Source organism: Pieris brassicae, chromosome 9, assembly GCF_905147105.1.
Source record: "Pieris brassicae chromosome 9, ilPieBrab1.1, whole genome shotgun sequence".
In the NCBI taxonomy this organism is placed as follows: Eukaryota; Metazoa; Arthropoda; class Insecta; order Lepidoptera; family Pieridae; genus Pieris; species Pieris brassicae.
The window spans coordinates 3,532,485-3,557,271 of record NC_059673.1 but is presented as its reverse complement, the minus strand read 5'-3'; the positions used below and the strand labels follow the sequence as shown (position 1 = coordinate 3,557,271).

General features: G+C 33.0%; 1 protein-coding gene across 3 annotated transcripts in view; it reads left to right on the top strand.

The window, feature by feature from the left end:
* Positions 1-24,787, top strand: part of LOC123713977 (beta-arrestin-1) — a 73,206-nt gene that overhangs the window by 8,437 nt on the left and 39,982 nt on the right. For 2 of the 3 annotated variants that reach the window (XM_045667911.1, XM_045667908.1), the window contains exon 2: positions 24,110-24,168. The gene's annotated coding sequence lies outside the window, so the exon portion shown is untranslated. Of the gene's footprint in view, positions 1-9,159; positions 9,231-24,109; positions 24,169-24,787 lie in introns of all 3 variants that reach the window. The other variant, XM_045667909.1, reaches the window with a different exon arrangement.

The window sequence follows — 24,787 nt, the reverse complement described above, 5'->3', positions numbered from 1 at the left end:
TAATTTAAAACGAACCCAATTAACTGAAAAAGGATATTTAACATAATCCAATAACACTACTACAGAGAAAACACACATACCACTGTTTAGCATCTAAGACTGACTAACTCACTAATTCGAATGGTTTTGTCATTTTCAATCTTCTCACTAGACCCGTGGTGTCATGAAGTAATAGCCTCGACTTTCACGTGTTGGTGGAGCCTTTGTTCCTGGATTCCAACAATCATTTTGACTATAGTGACGACTTCCTCTACATTTATCTATTCTTAATCGTAATAAATGTTACTTAAATGTTTAGAGAACTTGTACTATGCCCTTTATCTATAAATAACCTAAAAATGAGAATTCAACGTTACCTCGACTATATTTACAATTAATGTTACGATTATGTTAACAATAGTTACATTAATCCGAGACTACGTCAGAGCGTTTAAACCACAAGTAGGTTTTCCATTAATTATCGTAAATTATTTCAAAAGCCAAACCTGTATCAAAGAACGTAAATCACTGGGTATTTACAACGTTTGACGTATGTTTTCAAATAATTGATGAGACCATTTTAACCTTATCGGTCGTCGGACGTCAAGGCGTAACACCTCGATGTACGTCGTCCTACAACTGTGCGTTTGTTAAGGCAGTTATCTGCGCACCACCACTATGTGGAAGCAGCTGCCCATAGCGGTGCTTCCGAACCAATTCTATTTAGCATCCTTCTAAAAAGCTAGCTAGATGTGTGTTCATGGAACATCAGGTGATCCTCCTGCCCGTTTGCTGTATAAAACGCCTGGCTAAGTGCAATTCTTCTCCTAAAGTCTATATCTGTACCTGGGCTGTGTAACAGTGGTTTTTTTTAAAGAAAAACATTGTTTGGAAACCGGTATGTCTTAGTGTAACATTTAGTGAGGAAATTGAATGCAGACATTGACGGCAATATTCAAGCGTTTATTTTTTTAATGAATAAATAAGGGACAGTATCTCGACCAATGCCAAGAATAACAAGTTTGTTTACAGAAAGTGTCTGGAAGTGGATGGTTATTTCTATATCAATCGATTTTACTATAAATTTAATAGCCATGGAAAGAGATACTGTTCCTGTTTATCTTTCAATGTTAGGCGTATTATTCACAATTTTTACAGCTTTTTGTCTCTCGTGTGTATTTTTAGATGCCGTACTTAATATGTCAATTTGCTTGCTTGAATAGAATATTTTGAAGTTTTGCCTCAGGTTAGTGAATTCTTGATTGTTTAATATTTGGTTTGTTAAAATGATGTTGTATTGATTGGAAAATTATTCAATGGTTTTGAATTTTGATAAAAGTATTTCATCGAATCACATTAGAACTCGAATCTATCGAATAAGTTTTATTACAGCAGTACAAAAACTCACTCGATATCGTGATCATACACGTAACAGGAATCGCACGCAGTCAGAGAGCGACCAACCACTCGTGCGCAAGACCCCTTCTGTAGGATTTGGCAATTATAAATTCGTTTTGACGTCAAGGGAGATTTGAAATGCTGAACACATTGCGCAGTGTTATCTCAGACGGGCGCCATTTTGAATCTGATTGTGCTAGTTTTGTTTGCGATATGGTAAATTGTGCTAAATTATGATGACCTTTCTAGACACACTGGGTTCTTAAAAAAATGGGTGGTCATTATCAAATAGAGAAATATTGCGTTTATGAATTAAATTATGTTTATGAAATATGTAGGAGTTATAGTATTGTCTTTTGTTGACATAGCTGTTACGCATTAAGAAAAACACTTTTTGAACAGATTGAAGCTATGTATTATTATTAAAAACTTATCATTATTTACATAATTCTAAAGTTTAATATTTTTCCGACGTTTCGCGTGCTTTTCAGCGTGCGTGGTCACGGTAGGTTGACAAACATAACTCCTACATTAAGAAAAACACTTTTTGAACGGATTGAAGCTATGTATTATTATTTAAAACTTATCATTATTTACATAATTCTAAATTTTAAATTTTTTCCCATGTTTCGTCACCGTGACCACGCACGCTGAAAAGCACGCGAAACTTTTTTTCTTAATGTAGAAGTAATGTTTGTCAATGTCACGCAAAATCGGTACGGACTTCTAGAAATATCTATGAAGCAAAAACATAAAGTTTTCGATGGTAATCAGTTTAAAACTATCTTAAGAAACAATTTATAACTCCGCACATAAGCCGGTAACTCGTAGCTGGTCTAATCTTTTGGTACGTGTATTTTGAGGACCTCGTCGTTATCATATGTATAATAAAATAACAATATAATACAATAGATAATAATTCGTCTAATAAGTTAGTAATCAAGCTAGAATACAATTTTCCCTTTGACGTTTTGAAATCTAATTTAAATAAAATTATAACTAATTTTCTTACAGTTGAATGAAATGACGTAAGTAAAGAGCTTTAAAGTCCATAATTCTGATTTGATCTTCATCTTTTCTCATGCGATAAAAATGCTAAGTAGCTGTTAAGAAAAGATGCGATGTCTTAGCGCGAAATTTTTAAATTATTTATAAGCAAATACACTTTTCGGGATGAAAAAGTTTGATGAGAGATTGAGAGTCTTGCATTAAACAGGGTGTTTAAGTAATGGTTATAAGATTGAGAACTCAACTGGGAATTGTATAAAGTAACGAGCCGTCTGTTTTGAGATAAATGTTAGCAGTTTAACCTGGGTAACGATGGCGAAGATTGACCGTTTGAATCCTGGCTTTGGACCTATGATTTTTCTGTTTTCTAAAATTATGACGAGGTTAGAAATGATATGATATTCGGTAATCCGGTAACCAGCCTTATCTGGCTCAAACTTTATTCATATAAATATCGAAATTTAACATAGAAAATCATACATTACATTAATATCAGAACAAAAAAAATATACTCGAACTGCACTAAAGGAACTAATATCTGCGTGAAAAGTTAACAGATGGTTTTGCTTCGTATACAAGCCCAGCTTCCGAAAAAAGTCTTTGGCTACTCTGTGACAGGGTGCTGAAAGGTAAAATTTGTTATGTTGGGGAGTTGTACAATATTAGCTGACCACCAAATATACCGGAAAATCTGTCTGACGTTAATAGTAATAAGTTACATAAACTTTCCAATGATTAATTAGGAATTTCATATGATTTCACCTTTTCCATAAGTTTATTAGGAGCAATTATAAAATTCCAGCGTAAACTCATTTACGATTAGTTGGTTTCAAGTAGAATGTGGGTTCCCTGGACAGTAATTAAAAATATATTCTTCTTGAGGCTTCGTTACGTGAGTGGGTTTATTGCGAGTGCTCTTAACGTTACTTTGCGAAGGACGTTCGTAGTCCTTTTATTTCAATTGCTCGATGTGAAGTGGATGCAGTAAAACCTTGGTTTTGATATTTCTCTTTAGTTACGCTACGATGGCTTATTTCCAAGAATGTTTACTACTTTCTATCTGATAGATTTTTTAATCATCTGGAATATTTGTGGATTTTCATAGACGGTGGTAAACATAAATTTTATGTAAAGAAAAATACTAAAATGGTAGTTGGATTTTTCAATAAAAACTGTTCTAGCTGAAAAATATGATGTATTTTCTCTCTTCTTGAGTATAATGTCCGATCTCCATGTTTAAAAAAATTGTATTAAGTTTTGTCACAAATATACGAAGGTAGATAGTTCACAGAGTCGTCCAGTAAATTTATAAAGTGTCTTTTCGTGTTTGAAACCAATTTCTTTAACGTTACGTTATTTGTACGTCGTCAAGTAGTAAATACGTACAGTTTTCAAATTTCTTCGATAATTTGATTGATTTGTCCAACATTTCCATTATTACCTGCATTAAATTGTGTTACAGTCTATTAAGTACCAAGCTTGCACCACACCCGGCTGGATAACAAGGTTACGTGCTGAAGTTGCCTTAACAATGTACTAAATAACGTACAATGCGAATGGCGTGGCCCAGTTCCCTGGGATACACTACACGCCTAGTTTTTAACTAGTTTTCAGTTGTTCCTTTTGTTATTGGTAATAAATAATGGCTTTTGTTTGGATGGAGAGGTTTTTGGTTCATCTCCATTGCCTTTTTTTTCTCTTATCAACCATAACTTATCTATTACATTCTTATCTTACCTTCCGATACAGGTAACATGAATGTGTGTTTTGGGTTATGCGATATACGTTTACAGATTTAATAGGAAATATTACTTATTTAAAGTTGCTATCTTCATGATACAGTAGGGAGTTACAACAAAACTAAACCATCGTCACATTGCAAATAAATTAACGTGGAAGAATCGGCTGATATATAGTGGAACCATTTGAATACTGTTTTCCCCAGAATGCATAGTACTCTCTAAATTAATCGCAGAGGCTAATGGTCCATCGACCGTGGATCAGGTCACGCCAGTTTATTACCGGCGCCTATTCTCGACTGGTTTACGATCCATATAATCAGTCCCAACGCGCAATAACCAAATGATATCCACATCTGTTGCGATCTTTAATGTTTCTTCAAGCTTTGTTCCCAGAACTGTTTGTTTTGTTTCGCGTTTTATCTAGTTCACGTTAATTCTTGGGATTATAGTCTGTTCTCGTTGATTTTATGAACCGTCTCGCCAATAGTGCCAAATTTTCTTCTTTCTGAATTATTGAGAGACGAGAGTTTCGTGAAGTGAGGTAATATAAATACGCCCGGTTTCTTATAAATAATAACGAATCGTTTAATTTACGCATTCTCAACTAAATTTACAGCCTTCTCATTCATTACAGTTTTGACCCAAACCTGCATCGCTTTTCATTGTAATGACATACCATAATATGTAATTGACACTTATGTAAATCGACACTTATGTAAATCAAACTAGCATAAATTATGTAAATTATAGTATTTATTATCCAGTGGAAGGTGCAGTATTATTATTTTACATGGATGCAAATTGTAATTTGCATTTTAAACAAGTGACCTTTCCGCAGTACAATACTGCCCTTTCAAGTAGCAATATTGTATAACGTTTTGTTCATGCATTGGATTTCCACTATTGTTTGAATATTAAATTTGTTTTATAAACAGCACATTTGGTTTAATTAACGTAGTATGATACATTGAAGGAAGTGAATGTTGGATCGTAATACCCGAGTTCTTTTTAATCTTTTTCACTCCCACACACCTGTATCTGAGTCATTACTACAATAATACCTTTTAAAAATATAAATTTATTATATAAAGCTATTTATTATATAATATACCTTACATGACATGAAAAATAATGCATTGTACCTATAGATATTATCCAATTGGACTTTCGCCTGGTGCAAATTTAATAATAGTGTTTTAGTATACATGAACTTTATGTTTACAAACATCATCCATAGATAAAAAATCCTCAAGCTCCTGATGTAGCATTTGTAGTGTCTTTAAGGTACACACTTTGGAAATAACGTGCAGGAGAATAGGTATAGACTTGGTTTGCAAAATGCATTCCGCAATCTGGACATAATTTAATTTATTATTGTTTAGTCAAGCCACAATTCATATATCTAATTAAAATATGGGGTACAGCATGCAAAAACGAAATCTCTATCATACAAAATAAATTAATAAAAGCACTATTTAGATACAATGTTTTAACAGACTAATGAAATCTACCAAGAAACCAGAATTATGACTATTAAGCAACTATATCTTAATTAAAAAAAAATATATATATAAATCACAATCACATAGTATACCTTATCATTTTAAAAAGTCAAACAAACCACTAACCGCAATCCTCGTCGAGCGAGTTTGCTTATCATGCACCGAAGCCGCGTACGAATTATTTGAAGACGTTTATTAAGTATGAGTGTGTGCAATTATTTAATCAATTACCGTCTGAAATTCGTAATATTAGCGTGTTTAACCAATTCAAAATGGCATTAAAGATACATATATCAGAATGGGCCTAGTAGGCTTCAATTGGGACGGCTGTTAGATGGCGACGTGTATCTCGTTCGTATATAACTTTTACATGTAATTAGAAATAAACTCCTTTAAATATTATATTTTTTGCGGCAAAAAGTGCCACTGTTTAACATTTTTCCGCATTAAAATCCGTTGAATGGTTTAACGATGTTGATGTTGTTGAAGAGGAGACCGTATATGTCTTTCGAAGTGGGTTTTGACATACGGGAGCCATAGTTCACACTGATCTTTCCTAAAACGTATAGAAAGCGTTTAGAAATATATAATAATAATAAATATTTAGTAATCCACATCTTATTGAGGTACATTTAACAAATATATATATAGTGGTGAGTGGTTGCCTGGAAGAGATCGCTCGAAAGCGATAAGGCCGCCAGTTGCCCTCCTTTTGATTTAATTATGATCAACTGTAAGGAAGTGTTAATAAATAAATAAATACAATTTTAACTAGGATGCGGCCCCTGTCCGGTAGAAGGCGTCTTCCTACTTTATTTTATGCCAATCCAATTTCTTTCAGCTTCCACCATAATAAGTAATAGGTATCTGAAATTGTGATGGGTTACTAAAACACAATAATAGCGAAAAATTCTTAACAATCTTTCAAGAGTTATTGGGCATTGTCAAGACTGTTTTTGAGAATCCCTGTTTAACAAAGGATTGCGCTTTGAAAGCCATTGGAGCGAAGTATCTAAAGTAAGAATAAATGATTGTGGGTGCGATTTTACAAAAGAACTATTGTACTTTGCTGTACTTGGGTCTTTTTTCGCCACAATTTGCGAATTGTTGAACGAATTTGTCTACATATTTAAAGGCCTTGTGTAAATGGAATTTAAATTTTTAATATCTGATAATATTTATTATGAAGACACAAGTTTTCTTTATTTATGACGCGCTGTTGGACCATGCGAAGTATTCCTAAATTTTTGCTTTGTTTCGACAAATTTCATTTTGTACCGGTATAATATGGTTATAAGAATAGTCTAGTGATCATTAATATATATATGTATTTAAAAATGTATTGCTATTATTTTGTCTCGCTAAAACTCGAGAATGGGTGGATCGATTTGGCTAATAAGGCTAAAGTTTGGGGAAGGTTTTCACGAAATCCACACACAAAGAAAATGTCTAAAAAGGACAATTGAATTTTCCGATAAAAAAAATGTCACTTGGTTGGCATATATTTAAAGATGCCTTTAGAAATTTGTGTTACATAGTATGAGTCCGGATCTTTTAGGTGTTTTAAAAACTTTGTGTAATGTTTTGACACAAATGTAGGTACGAAGTTAATGGGGTCATCTACTAATACATAGTAATAAATCAGTAATTTACATATATATATATATATATATTGTATACAGTGATTCTTATCTAATGATTTGTGATTATGATGTGGAGTTTCTAAAAAATATGGGTTCAAATAATTTGTTTGTACTGATTATGTAAATATGATTAATGACCATTTTAGACGTTAAAATAGGATTTTCGGATTTTTATTTAATATTAGCGGACCGAAAAGACCTAAATGTAAATCGAAACCAATTTCGAACACACATAAACTTTTCTCGAAATTGATCCAGCCGTTTAGGAGTTGAATTTCACACAGTAGATTTATATATAAAGATTGATAGTCATCAAGTCTCATTTGGCAGAATAACCAAGTTCTAGTGTCTATTATTGTAATGTATCATGTATATAATGTGTAACTAGCGTAACGAAGTATTTAATTAGTGCATTCTCAGTTGTAACTAACGATTTATCATCTAGTTTTTATGTGCTGATTTAAAAACTTTAAAAATATAAAGTAAATATTACAACCCAGAATGTTCGCTGTCTGAATCGGAAGATCTGCCCACGCAAACTTCGTTTCGCCTTTATATGGTTTCTTTACTTAACCTACCTTTTTTGTAGCAAAATACCAGTATGTGAAAATTTTTGCTATGCTACCCTATAGGTCTCTATTTCGCTTCCCGGGTATCATTTGTCCATTTGTATTTGTACTTGTCCAGTCATCTTCGAGTTTTGAGCTTAGCAACATATTTTGCAATTCATATTTTATGCATATTTAAAAAAAATGTATCAAACTAATTTATATAAGAACTTGATGCAGAATTCTTCTACAACTGGTGTTATAGCATTTGAAACGGCGTCGTACTAGATTTGCGTTTATTTAAGCTAATTGTGATATTTTAAGAAAATTATCTATATCTCTAATACGGCTACGAAACCAAATACTCGATAAATTGACCCTTGAAATTATTGCACTACCTCGGTGGCTTGGAGACTTTCACAGTTCGATTTTCTTTTGCGAACTAGCGAGCTGTGGATCCCGCCCTCAATGGAGGTCTTCGCTGGAAGATTCGACTGCTAAATTTAAATAAAATTACCCTTAAAGGCCGGCAACGGATATATAATATGTATAGGGCAGATATTTTAGCATTAAATTCTAATGTATGGTTCTTAAGCAATCGACTCCCATACTGTAAGTCTCCTACTGTGTTCTTGATACAGAGCCAGAGTACATAAGTATACTTTGAAGCCGACTATTCATGCTACTATAAATAATTATTTGTTTAATTTATATAAATGTCCTATATAAAATTTGTATATAGCTATACGTATTACTATCATAAATAGTTTTTGCGCTTTTAACATTCGCTCGAACGGTGAAGGATAACATCGTGAGGAAATGTGACTAATGATTAAAAAACAAATACAGAAATCTAAGGCCTAGACATAAAAAGGTTGTAGCTACACTGATTTATTTTTAATTATTTTTTATCAAAAATAGCTTATGTGGGTAGGTCAAAGGCATTCTTCTCGTATAGCTTTGATATACGAAATATCTGGAAAATATTTTCCAGCATTGTTAATCATAAAAAGAATCGGAGGTCTTATCAGATTAAGATGGAATTTTGACCTTTTTATGATAATACACCGTGACGATCCTGTTATATCATCCCCAGAAGCTTTATCTTCAAAGCGACGAGGAATAAAGAATTGCGGGTTTTGTGAAAAAATTTATACTTTTAACGTCTAATATTTCGTGTTACATTCTTAAAATAGTTTACTTTATATGGGACTAAACGTTATTTATATACATAAACATTTGTGCTGTACAATAGTGTTTGACAACGAAAAGAAAGAATGTCGTTTCCTTTCATGAAGTTAAAAGTATCCAAATATTAATAGATAATTTCTCTTTATAGGTAAGTAGGCTGTGCCTTCCAGCTCGAAGGTATTATTTCGCCATAGGCTTCGCAACGAACAAAGCAATAAGGTACTGTCCGTAAACGTGTAATTTATAGAGGTTGACTTTTTTTTAATTCTGTTAATATAGTTATGCCAACTTGGGTTTCCCCCTGAATTTGGGGAATCAATATGTCCTGGAGGGTTTTTAGATGGCACATTTATTTAGTGGGTATTTTCCGAAACCATTCGACTAAGGGTTTCATCAAGAAGGTAAGAAAGAGCGTACCAATTATTAAAAGACCGGCAATGCACCTGCAAGCTTTCTGGTTATGTAAGTGTCCATATCGGCAGTATCACTACAACAAACTTCAATAAAAAAAATCTACAGTTATATATTAGTATATGTAGAACCGTTTAATTATATTTTACAAATTATGACGTTCTCACAGCTCTCGCGTGCACAAACCAGGTCAGTGAATTATCAATGAGTCGTATGTCGCAAACATCTGGTATTTATTACCTCTTAATTGCCCCGTTCAATGGAGAATTGTAATGATGTAATTAACGTTTTTTTATTCAACTCCCGTGCATAATCGTTACATAGGCCGTTTAGAATTTGAATATGTTTACATATATTTAATTGGATGTTAAATGTGTTTTAGATATGTATGTGTAAATTAGAAATTTATCAATTGTCGTATATTCCCTATGTACATGTATTGGTACAGCAACAAATAACATTACGTTTTTATATCAAAGTATATATCTATAATAAAATAAAAAGTAATTCATTGGAAGTAAGCCCAGGACGAAGTTTGTGAACTAAGAAAAATCTTTAGACCAAAGCGACGTATAATTATTTCATATTAGTGCCACTGACAGCTGTCAGGGGTATTTAACACTTTGACCCAGTTTCAGTGTTCAACGCAAAAATACAAGGGATTTTCATGATTACACTCACACTGACTTATGACATATAGGTGTCTTACTAATTATTCTTAAAAGCATTTTTTTGATATGAGAGGTAGAAATCTATTTGTTCTGGCCCCGAAAGTAACAGGGGTAACTTCGTTTCGCTTTTGATCACGTTTGCCTCCACTTGTTGTTATCAGTGTAGTTACTTTAAAATTATATTAATGAATGACCTACCTTGTGGAAGAGACCAAAACACATATTATGCAGCTGTATAAATATATGCTTTAACATATATATGTTATAGTTTATTGTTATATATGTTAATGCATATGCTATATAACAATAAACTAAAGAGCTATTGCTATTCTGTTTTTATATTTTTTAAATAAATGGTGAACCATCCAATTTGTATCTGGAAAAGATGTAACATTATATACAATATATGTAAAATATTGTTATTTAATACTTTACGAAGAAACTATGTAACGATTGATCAAAAGATAAAAATGCCATGCGTATTGAGTATTCTTTAACTGAACTTAAAATTCCTTTAAGTACGAACCGTTTCCGCTCGTGAGCTTTGTATGTAAATTAATTGGAAACGTTGTGATCACAGAATTATTTTAGTGTGTACTGTTAAAACGCGCGAACTGCTTGCGAGGCGTACGTCTAGTGCATAAAGTTAATTATCTATTATCACTTTCCATATATCTATCATGCAGTCTTCTAAAAATTAATATATATAGTAAAAATCTATTATAACGACATCGAAGTGACGTCGAGTAATAGTTTTCGCTCAAACTGCGGTTTAAATTCGTCTCATTTGACGTATAAGACGGCTAATGAGAAAAACTCGAGAACTAAGTATGTAATAACCGTACGTACAGTCGTACAGCAAGCATAATCGAATTCTAAACGTAATTGTGTTGAATTATTAATATTTGTATGAATAACCGAAGTGGCGCTACGAAAATGACACGAAAGAATTTGTCATCAATATATGGGGCATGTGTTCTGGACGTGCTTTCGTACTCGTATAGTTAATCGAAATTTATGTAGTCATCAACGCTTGGTTGTCACTAACAGGTCCTATTGTCGCAGTTTGTACCTTTCACCTTATTGTCAATCAATTATTATGCTTTGTTTATTACCTTGATTCATAAGTTTTTACTAAAGTTACGATATTATTGTAATGAATGTCGACGCTTCGGTGGACGGTGAAATTGTGACCAATTTGTGTTCTACCGTCACATATGTTTTTATATTTAAATAAAATGCAAAAAACTGTGTTTTTGATGCGTTAATTTTTCAATTGGATTCATTAATTTTTGCAAGTCTTATGACGCGCTTTCGTATTCGTATACTTAACTAACCAAAATGTATTGAAAACTATTTCTTAATATGAAACTGAGTTTCGCTTAATAAAAGAGCGTACGATTGCCTTAAGGACTGGCAACACACTCCTAAGAATAAGCGTTCCAAGTATCCATGGGCGGTAAGTAAACTGTATGAAAGTGCGATGTAAGGCTATCTTACTTTTTCGACTGTTTTAGATATCATTCCTTCTGTTTATTCTATTCTGTCATAGGTCGGCTTTCGTTAATGGACCTCGGGTTATTCAAAAGTTTTTACGCTCGTTAAAAGTTTTTCATTGTAATCGTTTTTTTATTATATGGTTATTGGAGATGTTCGGAAACTTATAATACCTAGCATTTAGTGTCGCCTGTGATTTTTTTAAGCACATTTTTTATTTCAAAGCCTTTTGAAAGCTTTGTCTATTATAATTAAGACTGTATGACCTTAATATACCTAACATTATTTTGTCTTAGGAATGTTGGGTGACAATATAGAAAACAAGAAGGGAAAAGAAGAAAACTTACCGTTGGTACTATCTACTTAGTCTTGCGGGTGTTGAGCAAAGTGTTCTTCAAGAGCACGGTTTCTTTGTACCTAAGGGATATGTACAATGCCAAAGGCCAGAATGCTATCTTCGACACTACCGACATCTTTATATATTCGCAGAGTGGTTTCACAGTACTAGATCTTATTTCTTTATTTTTTTCGACATTATCATAACGGCTTAGTACTGTACATATATGTTTGTGAATATATAAATAAATGTTTCACGAGTTAAGCCGAATTGAAGGATAAAATATTCTAATATCTTGTTATCCTATATATTGTTTATTATCGACCTAATAAATAATTAATATGAATGATAAATTATTAATAGGAACAAAATTATATTACGTAAACAATAAACTGATAGCATTATCGTCACTGATATGTTACAAAAATTATCACAATATTTTTTATTTTACAATTGAGAGTTATCATTGTGCGAAAATGCGACGCATTTGAAATAAATGCTTATGTAAATAAATAATGAATCGGAATAACCTCAGAATATTTTAGAGAAAAAAAATGGGTTTTTATTTCAAGAAGCAAACAGTCTCTAGGAGGGAGTTTAATAAGTTGCAATAGGACTAGTCACATTCTCTTGGTAGAATTTTAAGGCCACCCCAAGTTTCCATATTTATGACAGTCAGAACGGGTTACTCGGTAGGGTAGGACACACAGTGGAAGAAAGAAAGAGCCCTCTTGTTGCGGGTAACTAGACTACAACTCTTCCGTGATACTTGTTGTAATGTTTAACGAATTAAATGAAGATCTTTATGATGATCTAAATTTGTGGATAGGCCTAATTTAGCGAGTTCTACACTCAATGTGGGACTAAAAAGGGAGGGGGTGCGAGCGGTGACTGCAACTCTTCCGTGATAGGTACAACTTATAACTTGGAAATGTTTATAAAAAAATAAATCTTTTTGAAAACTTCAATAAGTATTTTCAGTTTTAACTATGTCCTAGCTAAAAGTAGTATAAAAAATACTTGTTTCCGCTATTAACAATAACTATACAATACTATTAGTAGAAAAGCTGCGTAGAGATGTGGGGTCATTCTGCATCTTCTACAGCATTTACCATGGAGAGTGTTCAGCGGAGTTGCTCGGATTAATACCTGCAGCTGAGTTTCATCATCAGACGTCGAGGCAGAATACAAAATTCCATCCGTGTCACCTCGACGTCCGTCGTTCCACAACTGAGCGCGCACCACCGCAATGTGGAACCAACTGCCTACTGAAGTAATTCCGTACCAATTCGACTTAGGGTCCTTCAAGAAAAGAGCGTGCAAATTCTTAAAAGGTCGGCAACGCATTCGCGAGCCCTCTGCAATTGAGAGTGTCGGTATACTTAACATCAGGTGAGCCTCCTGCCCGTTTGCCCTCTATTTTATAAAAAAAACTGTTGTTTTATAAAAAAAACGAAAATTTTAGGTTTTGTTTGAAGCATGATAAAAAGCTTTTTTGTCAATGGCTAGCCGACTGTGTAGCTACTTCAATGGTCTACGCATTAGATATGCAAAAGGGCGCCAAAATCTGACGATTGACCGAATAACATGCAAATTTCATTATTCCGTATTTATGAGGTTCGGATTTGGTCTGAAATCTGAGCAAAAAATTCCATTTGAAAATTACAAGTCGTCTTTATGAAATATTAATTATTTGAAAAATATTGTAGAGCAGAAATGCTCTTTCATTTGTTATATTAGCGGTACTTTTTTATGGGAAATTCCTCAACTACTTGCATAATCCTTAAAATTTTCAAATATATTCAAATATCCCGAAGGAAAACTTCGGGAGAAAACAGGCTGATCGCCTACTAGCCTATTAGATCCACAAATGATTATGAAACACACACAACACAAAAGATTCAGAAATCTGAGGCCTAGACCTAAAAAGGTTGTAGCGCCACTAGTTTAGGTGCAAGCATTCTTGTATGCTACATGTTTATGGTCGTCGAATTAAAATAATATATAATGGACTACAGGCTTTATTTATTTTTAAATTTATTTATTTTTGTGTAAAATAAATATTTACCAAAACACTTTTATTAAATTTACTTTGTTGATATAATTAATTTGTTGTTGAACAAATTGCGAAACATTGATCAAAGAAAATACAAATTGTGTTTATTTTTCATTCAAATTGAATTCTTTATTCACGACGATGTAATTTCTTTTATTCTGATAGACCTTTAATAGTAAGTAAGCTTTTTCCAAATAAAGATAGTTGACCGAACTTTAAACACAGTTATTTAAAGTTCATTGTATGAGGAAAACTATTTCTTATTACAGGTCCTTTAAATAATACATATTTGTATATCATTTATTTCCTACAGTGTAACTTAACGTATATATGTATACAAAAATATAGCCAACAATGTATTCCATTAATATATATATATGTCGCAGCCAACTAGCTTTATTAGCCGTTCAATTAACAGCCTAGCCTTTTAACTAAACGGCGCCGTTTAACTAACGGCCTGAAAGATATTCAGCCGTAGCGTTTGTTACAACATTTAATAAACTCGCTGGCTAATGCTTTATAATTTGGCATAAAAAAACATGAACCTAAAAAAGATTTCTTTTAAAATTAAATTGCTTTAAACTCACATTATTATTATCACTATATTATCACATCTTCAATTGTACTTGTTGTTTTTTATGAAACTTGGAAAACACCATAAAAGATGTGGTGTGCCGATTTGTAGTTTAAAGAGTTTCGTTTCGATTTTGAGTGTGGCAGAAAGTGGAATTAAATTTAAATTAACTGTCAACAGGTTAGGCTAGTGATGAAACGTAATTGATGCAAGTCATTTGCTGTTTGATCAACTGACTGAACATCTTTCAGGCTGCCGAAAATAATATTTTTTGATAAAATATGTACATTTAACTAAGTATACCTAATTCGGGTGTGTTTGTGTTTATGTGAAAGTATTCAGGTTGTGCTCATGATGCAGGCTATTTACCGCTATGGTTTTACATATAGATACTCCGCGATTAAACAAGTCGAGGCACAACAAATATTATAATAAAACTAAGCCGCTTTGATACGCTAGTTGTAAAAATAAAAATATCACACCAGATTTTTGATTAAATACGAATACTTTGTATGGGATTTTAACACTATTTTACATTAACAATATTTAAACCCTCCACACGTTGCGTATACAGTAAGCGTGGTACTGAATGTTAGCTGTCATTGCTGTGACAGCGGAAATTAGTGTTGTTAACGCCACCCATTTTCTCAACGGATTAGTATCGGTCGTTGGATAGCAATTTGTATAATAATATCCTGTTTGACAAGATTTTTAATTCATAAGTGACTATAGAATCTATAATAAAAATTTTTTTTTAAAGAAGTGTTGGCTTTAAAATGAAATATTAATTTTAATAACCAAAACGTTTATCTAGCCAAGATGGCGTCGCAGCGATGTGACATGCTTGTACACGCGTATACAAACGTCAAATTTTTAGTGCGTACGACAAAACGTGTAATTTTTTTAAATTAATACTCAGTTGTATTAAATTTTATTTAATAAATATTTTTAGTCTAATATTCCATTATTTAGATCGTATAAAAAGACATGGCTTTTAGATTGTTACGTACTATTTTCTTTTGTACACAATAACGTTCAGTTAAGTTAAATCGTTTTATAAACGTTAAGTTTATTACGCAACTAATTGCAGGGAGCGTTGGCCCAAATAAAAGGGGTCACGCGTTATTTAATGTCGAGCTGTAAACACTGCACCTACGTTGGCTATAAAATGCTCAGTTTTATAATCGAAACGATTTATTCTAAAGTGTCAATAGAAACCTGATTTATGGGAAGATATTATAAACACCTGTTCGATGGTTTACGACTAAATTACTTAATAGTTTAGTCAAGAATAGAATGTCATTAAATGCCATAAATAGTTTTGTTTTATTTTCTTGATAATTAAACTTAAAAATATGCAAGAAAAAAGCGTTACAAAATTTATATAAACTTGAGTGTGCGTAATATGTATGTGTCTGTACGTGTGTGCGTGAATGATCATACGAAAAGGGCTCACTCAAAGTGTCTAGACTCACCTCAAACTAAAGATAAGTCAAATTCGTATATTTACATTGAATTATATATTTATGATATATATTTCACAGAAAATATTATTTAAACGCACAATACGCATATATGTGATTTGTGTTATAGAATAGAAAATAAATATTAACTTTGTTATTAAATATTACACGTTGAAATGGGGGTATATACATATACCTATACTAAATTAAGTAATATATATATATTTATGTCTTGAGACATCGGTTCTTGCGTTTGATAGTGACCTGCGAAAAGACGGACCACCTGATTTAAATTTCAATATAAAGATATCACAAATAATGGAGGGTATGCCGAACGTGTCATTAAGAGCAAGGCGCGTTTAGTCATTCTCTTTTGAGCCTTCATGCCGTGCGGATGTTCCTATCTATTAACGACAGTGATAGTTAGCGATACGTGGTATTAGTAAGTATTTATTTTATTTCTATTCTATAATTATTACTTTAAAGCCAGCTAAAATAAAGCGTTTAAGTCACCGTGACAAAGCACGCGAAACGTCGGAAAAAAATTATAATTATGTAAATAATGATAAGTTTTTAATAATTATACATAACTTCAATCCTTTTAAAAAGTGTTTTCTTAATGTGTAATAGCTATTTTAACAAAAGTCTGCGGTTACACCAACTGACTGCCACATACTGTGAGGTACTTGGAGTTAAAACACGTCGGTTTGCGACAAAGAACGGTCCTTGGGTGAACTGTTGGCAAGAGGGTAAGGCTCTATTGTGATCTGAGGAGCCTCTTGTCTACGGTGTAACGACATCGTCAGTCACGTATTTTACGTTTTTCGTTTTATCCCTGATTTGCCTAATGTTCTGAACATGTAAAATAAATTGCATTAAATATGTATTAGTATTCATGAGAGTTACCTTAGAGATGAATGGTTACTTTTATCCTTAAAAGTTGTTTAGCAGCGAAAAAAAATTGTCAAAGGATTTTTTAAATTTAGCAATAAGAAATTGTTCGTGTTTGTAATTTGATTTTTTTTTAATGTTTGTTTTGTTTAGTGTATATAGCCGTGATAGCGGTGTCGGCCTAGTGGCTTCAGCGTGCTACTCTCATCCCTGAGGTCGTAGGTTCGTTCTCCGGCTGTGCACCAATGGACTTTCTTTCTATGTGCGCATTTAACATTCACTCGAACGGTGAAGATTAACATCGTGACGAAACCGGCTTGCGTTATACCCAAAAAGTTGACGGCGTGCGTCAGGCACAGAAGGCTGATCATATACTTGCCTATTAGATTAACAAATGATCATGAAACAGATACAGAAATCTGAGGCCCATACCTGAAAAGGTTGTAGCGCCATTGTTTTTTTTTATTCTATATAATATGTATATATATTATAATATTATCGGTCACTACAAGATAGTATGGGTTCGTTGAAAATTAGTGTTCCATTTTTGTTTAAACTGATTGTGATTATTGATAATTTATTTTATTTATATAATATGTGTGTTTTAATCAAACCGAAGTTTTTTTCTTTCTTTCTTCTATATTATTGTTGAACCGACCACATCTTCCGTCAAGTGCATATAAAGGATACTGTATACTACTATCAATCTAAGAACTTATTTATAGTAAGATACCTACTGGACAGTCTCGCTTAATAGAAAAAAGTCACACTCCGGTTCGTCTATGAGTTTTTTTTATATTACTTTATTTTGTTACTACTGACTAACTAAGACGCTGCAAACGCTTCGTACAACTCTGTTATGTGGGTATGTGTCTAAAATGCTTTTCAGAAATAATTATTGTACCTACCGTAACCGTTTTGACGAATTTTAAATTAATTTTCAAAATGTTTTAGAAAATTTAATTATTCCTATAAAATTGTATATACACGAAAATGGAGATGAGTGTCGTGTTAAAACTTTGTAATAAGGAAAAGTTTAAAACAGTTGCGGAAAGTTGAATTAGTACCCCGGTAATTAATGTTTCAGAATCCCAGTAATGATACGTGTTCTAGGCCTAACAATGAAGGACGAACACAGTTTTGTATCGCGCAGCCCGGACATATAATGACCAATATTTGAGCCTTGACTTGTTAAAGCTATCGTGGAATATGTTTTAAAGGATTTAATATGCATAGCGCAAAAGCACCTGCGTCATGAGCATACACTACATACACACCTTCACGTACATACCCTCAATTTTACTCCATTATACATCACAGCTGCTTTTTCTCTTATAGGTATTCCTGTATTCCTATATTTTTAGTATTGTCTTTGGTTAACATAGCTTTTACACATTGTAAGAAAACAATTTTTAAACCGGATTAAAGCTATTTGTATTATTATAAACTTATAATAGATACCAACTCCGGGGAAATAAATACAGATAACACAACTTTCTCTACAGCTGTGATACTTTTGACATTCAACACCTTTTGCCGTCAGTCACCGTGACCACGCACGCTGTAAAGCACGCGAAACATCGGAAAATGTAAAATTATGCAAAATAATTGTAGGTTTATAATAATACAAATAGCTTTAATCCGCTTAAAAAATTGTTTTCTTTCAATATATTTTAGTGTAATTGTTTGTTTATATATATATTTTTACTAGTAGGATAACGAAATAAACATTAAGAAAATTTTTGAATGATTTTTAGTTTATTACAGTGTGGATGTTTTGTCCTTATCACTCTTGTGTTACTGTGTAATTAAAGATACGGGACAAAAATGCTTATAGTAAGATTATACCAACGGTCATAGTGAAGATGTCTGATACTATTATACCAATGTCTATGGAAAGTAAGATGTATGTCCATTTCCCAAACGGGCAGGACCCACACACTGCCAGAAGGCTCTCAAATGCCTTGCCGGAAAATTACGAATCGGTATGCTTTTCTTAAAGAACTCTTAAGGTAAAGTGGTTCGGAAATACTTCAGTAGGCAGCTGGTTCCACAAAGCTGTTGTGGGTTAAAAAGTGTTTTAAAAACGTCCATAGACGATTGTCAATATATTTATGGATTTGACATACGGGAGTCATATATACCTAAGTTTTTTTTAATGATTATATTATTAAAAGGATGGCAACGCACGCACGAGCCTTCTGGCAACGTGAGTGTCCATCACTTAACATCAGATGTGGTTCCTGCGCTTTTGCCCCCATATATATATGATAGATTCGTGGATAAAATTGGAATTAGAATTCCAGACGATTCTACGCTATCTGGGGAGCGAAAGATTAGATTCGTATTCAATTTAGTGGAAAAATGTGGATTATGATTGCATAAGTGTGTCTCCCGCTCCCGAACTCCTCGGATGTAATTAGATTTCTGGTAGGAGGGGAACTTGAAAAACGAATATTGCTTGCTTCCATATTTACGAATATATTAACATTACTACACACATAAAAGTTTATGCCCAAGGATAAAGTTTTATTGCTTCTATTATATATTATATTTGAATATTAGTGACGGTTCAAGTTTGTGGTATAGGTGGTATCATCGTATGAACGCGCGGCTTGCTGGGATAAAAGTCAAACAAAGTTAACACTGGTGTGACCGGAATTGGATTAATATATTTTAACTTTATTGAATGGTTTTATATGTATGAAGCTAGTTTATGTAAATACCACCCACGACGACTAATAAAGCTTATTGGTATCAAGTTTTATTGTGGTGATAAAAATTATTTATTTATTGTCTATTATTTCGAGAATTGTTATTACATATTATGTAATGTTATCGTAGTTTTTATTACGTCTTGTCAATGATATGTACTAGAGACGGGCAGTTGCTAGGCAGGCAGGTGTCCCCGCTTTTTGTCCCATACATAATATTTCACGTAACAATGTATACGGGAATCAGTTTGATGTTTTGTTATACTTATTTAGTGATTGAAAAAAGATTTTTTTAAAAGCAATATGCCAGTAAAACTTAAAGCCAAAGCCATATCTAGCGGTGTCTTGCCATGTCTAACATATGCTTGCCAGGCTTGGGCCAATAAACAGAGAAGATGAAAAGAAAAATCAGAACTTGTCAAAGGGGCCTAGAACGGAGCAAGCTTAACATTAGAAAAAAATATACAAACAAAGATTAGAAGCGATACTAAAGCTACTGAAGCGCTAACTATGCTCTAAAGCTTAAATGGAGATGGCAGGCCATGCAGCAAGAATATCTCACGATCAATGGACCAAGGGTGACCCCTATTGGGTAACGAAACAGAGGAAGTCCGAGATGGGTGGACGACATTACCGACGTTACAAAACCGGGATACCTGGAGATCCTTGGAGGAGGCTTATACAAAGCAAAATAATTACGAAATATATATAAAAATTAAAAAAAATATATTTTATATACATAAAAAGTCCAGCCATAACAATTTTTTTAATTAGTTAATGTGTTTAAAATCTTTACCTACATATTTATTAAAGTCTCAGAATAAAAATAAAACAATATTCTCTTCGAAATGGCCACCTTTGGCTTTTATACACGCCTTTAACTTGCCACGAATCTATGAATTTACTCACTGTTTCCAAGGGAAATTTTGCCACTGATTGCTCCAAAGATTCTTTAAGAGTCTCAATGTCGCCGTGTCGTCTATACCCTCTATAACTGACCATAGTTTAAAATCTAAATGCCAGTCTTCAGCTCTTATAAAGTCTGGAACGTTCGTTTCGCGCCAGGTTTGGGTGGTTCATGACTTGTGACCAGGTGTAGAATCCTGCTGCTGCCCACTGAAGTATTTCCGAGCCAATTCGACTAAGAGTCCTTCAACAACGTATTTATTCTTAACGAGCCGACTTTTTCAAGCTCTGTACCAGACTTGTTACACATTGCAGTTTCTTCACATTTAGTTTCACATTGGAAAAAACTATGCAATGACTATATCACAATAATATAAAACTCATTTTAAAGATATAAATTATATTTTTATAGCTCAATTAGGCAACAACCATTGCGCCAAAAGCCCGTGAGCGAACAGTAAAGTTTTTGTATCAAATTGTTCGTCTCTAAAAATGTACGTTCCTTTTATTCAATTGAAATATTAATTCTACCTTCCATTATCTCAATAGAAAAATGTAATTTCCACAAAAAAGCCCTCGGGATATATCCCCGTCTTCTTAATCAAAATGAAGTAGAAACGTGTGTTCCGTTTAAATACGCTAAACATCAATTTTATTATTTGTATCGAATAACTTAGTAATATAATGGGAACTTAAACAAAAAATAGAGATTTTTCTTATTAAAGGAGATTATAAAGATTTGGAAAGAAGTATTCTAGTTTAGCTGCGGCACTTTTTAAGCCCATGAAAGTGAACTTTGGACGAGGCCTATCATAGGGTTATATAGGCCTATATAGTCAAAAATTACAATTAAGAATTTGTATTATTATTTAGTTGTAACGTTTTTTGAAAATAAAAGGCTTGATTTAGGACGAGATCATTAAACGTGAAGGCAGACTTTAATACAACCTAATACTTATCACGATACAAACTCCCATAGTTGTTTGAATTTACACTATGTTTTGGGTACTATATTCTTAAAAGCCAGTGTCTAATAGTCTATAGGAAATCTTAAGGCACCGCTAAGTAAAGCGTCTTAGCCTAGAACAAGTTCGAGACCCTGATATACCAACGCATTTTTATTTCTATTTGACAAGCATTATATTAGGCATTATTTACTCAAAATCGTTACCTAAATCAAGTGTAGAAAGAAGTAAAAAAACAGACGCTTTTTAGAGGCACAGTGCCTCTATGGGGCAAAGGAGTATGTATTTCCACTATAAGTTTGTGAAATAAAGTAGCAGGTTAGTGTTTTAAGCCTTATTTTGTTCTAAATCTTATTCATTTTTCTGAAAAATACTTTATTATTATAATGAGGAATCACCAATGCCATTCGGCATTTGTTTTTCCGCTAAACTGTTGTGCTTGTATAGTACGTCAAGATTAACTGGTTGTATATGTAACGGGCTATCCGATTATTTGCTTGATTGGATAGGTCATGTCAATCCCAAACACCTGCCAATTTATTCGAAATTCGAACCGTAAATTGAATTTCAATTTAACATCTCTCAACATGGATCGCACCATATTTTTTAAATACACAAAGACTAGTCGGTAGTTGGAACAGTAGAGGATGATATTAACACACGATCGTCGTACTTTAATGAAATACTTAAATATATAAAATCATTTGAGAATCAATATAATGTAGCATCTCAGCGTTGACAGTGACGACTTTTGAAGAAGATGTTGTTATTTATTAAATACAGTGTACATGTCAAAAGGAAGAGACTGGCTGCACACAGGGAATCGTAGTGTAGACGCCAGTGCACTTTACATTACCTAAATATCCTGTATATTGTGTATAATAAAGATTTTCTTTGTTTCTTTAATTAAAACTATAGGCGAAGCAAGCCAAACATTTTGGTTGTAATTTTGCAGATCAGATCAGTGTTTATACCTGAGGTCGTAGGTTCGTATCTCGGCTGTGCACCAATGAATTTTCTTTCTATGTCGAGAAAATTATCGTGACGAAACCGGCATGCCTTCGACCCAAACAGATGACGGCGTCTGTCAGTGACAGACAGATGATTGCCGATACAGAAATCTTAGACTCAGACCTTAAAAGGCTATAGCGCCACTGCTTTTTATTTTACAATTTATCTGATAGAGCAAAAAATATATATTCTCACAGATTCTAGTTTCATAGCTGTCATATTAAACGTGGCGTAGTTCAAATATTTGCTTGTTAGTCTAATTTCGTAACGCCATGTTTGCGACGCGTTTGCTCGCACTCAACATACAATCTTTGGTCAAATATTTGCTGTAATCTTATATCGGTATCTAGGTATATTATTAACCTACCTTCAAATATGTATTTATATCCTTTTACTGATACAAAAGAATTTCCGCGATTCAAATCCGTCCAGCGCAGGACATTGAAGTTCTAGTTAACGGCGTAAGGTTTCGATATAAGGTATATGGATGTTAGGGAACTTATTTATTTATTAATTAAAATTCACCACTTATCACCACTACTATATATCTACAGTATATTTTACATGCTATATTTTCTAATATAAAAGACTATTATGGTAAACATAAATGTCACCAAAGTTTAAAAAGTAGGTAAGTACAATACAAATATAACACTAAAAAAAATAACTAGTAAAATACCAGATTAGGTATCAGATAGGCATTTAAAAGAACATTTTGAATTAATCAGCCCATTACCGAGTATATTAAGTACTGGATAAGTAGTGTTTATTATGTTATATTAGCGAATAATTCGATTGTGTGGTGTCGTATGTTTTTCCTAAGACCCACATTCTCCACCATAAATCAAATTAAAAAAAAAACAACTCAAGACGTGATTGTAAGTTTTGATACGAATTAGATTATTAAAAATTCTAAGTTGAGTTTCTAAGAATGCTATGTATTGGTAGCACTTAGTGTTAACACTCTGAATCTTCCCATATTCACCGGGTTTCGCTGAGTCACGGGCATCCACGTAATCTTCAATATGCAATAAACATACGTTTAATCTGGTCATCATTTGCGTATTGATATCCATAAAACCAGTTTTTCTTACGATTTTTTGGTTTCCTCATACAAAACTTATAATTGTTCACCTTGATGTCCGGTTTGTGACGTAGGTGAGATGATTAATCATATTATTCATCAGTTTACGATATCACTACGGTGATCTCATGACGTTTATCAATCAGATATGGATATTATCCGACGTAAAGGATATATGATATAAGGAAATCTATATATTTATAGTAAAAACATTCTAAATTAATGTTGGTTTTAAAATTATTTAGTATCGAAAAAACGTTTTAATTTGGCAGGGGGCAAACAGGCAGGAGCCTCACCTGATGTTAATTAATACCGCCGCCTATATACACTGATATTGCCAGAAGGCTCGCGATTGCGTTGCCGGCCTATTAAGAATTGGTACGCTCTTTTCTCGAAGGACCCTTAGTCGAATTGGTTTGGAAATACATCTGTGGGCAGTTGGTTCAACAACCAGCATATGAAAGAAATGATCTATTTTTAACTTAAGTACATAAATTTATCCGATTTTTTGCCAACAGGTGAATGCTGGAACTCTACGTGCAGAGAGGATCCGCGCCGCCAAGCCGCCACATTACAAGTGAGTACAGTAGTGAAATATTGTTAATATTAAATATTGTTAATAATAATAAATTATTTGCACAAAATAACCCAAAAGCAACGTTTCGGGGCGTCATCCGTTTTTTTTGATTTTCGAATTCGAATTGTAGTACAGATATTTTAAATTTAGATCGTAATAAAAATACCTGACGTATGCAGTCGTAACATAATAGATGTTTTGTATTGGAAGTCAAATTTCCATAGCAAATAATTCGATACGGCCAAATAAACTCTGATATTTTGAGTAAAGTTATATTTGTAATACTAAATTAATTAATTATTACTTCTATTGTATAACATGTGTCATCTTTACTAAATGATATTCCTTATAGTTTTATCTAACTTGTTAACAACTTTAAAATAAAATTTATACACTGTAAATGTCATCTTATCAGAGAAGTTCTGTACAGCCATCGCTCGGTGACTCGACCTCTTTCCCCAGGGGATTTGTACTTGGAGATAACCTGACAGTTGACTTAAAAGAATCCCTGCTTTATAACTTACATAGTTTTAATGTAACTCCTCTTTATTCAATTAAAACAAAACCAAAGTTTCATATGTTTTAGGGGTCATATTTATATATCATACGTATTTCATTA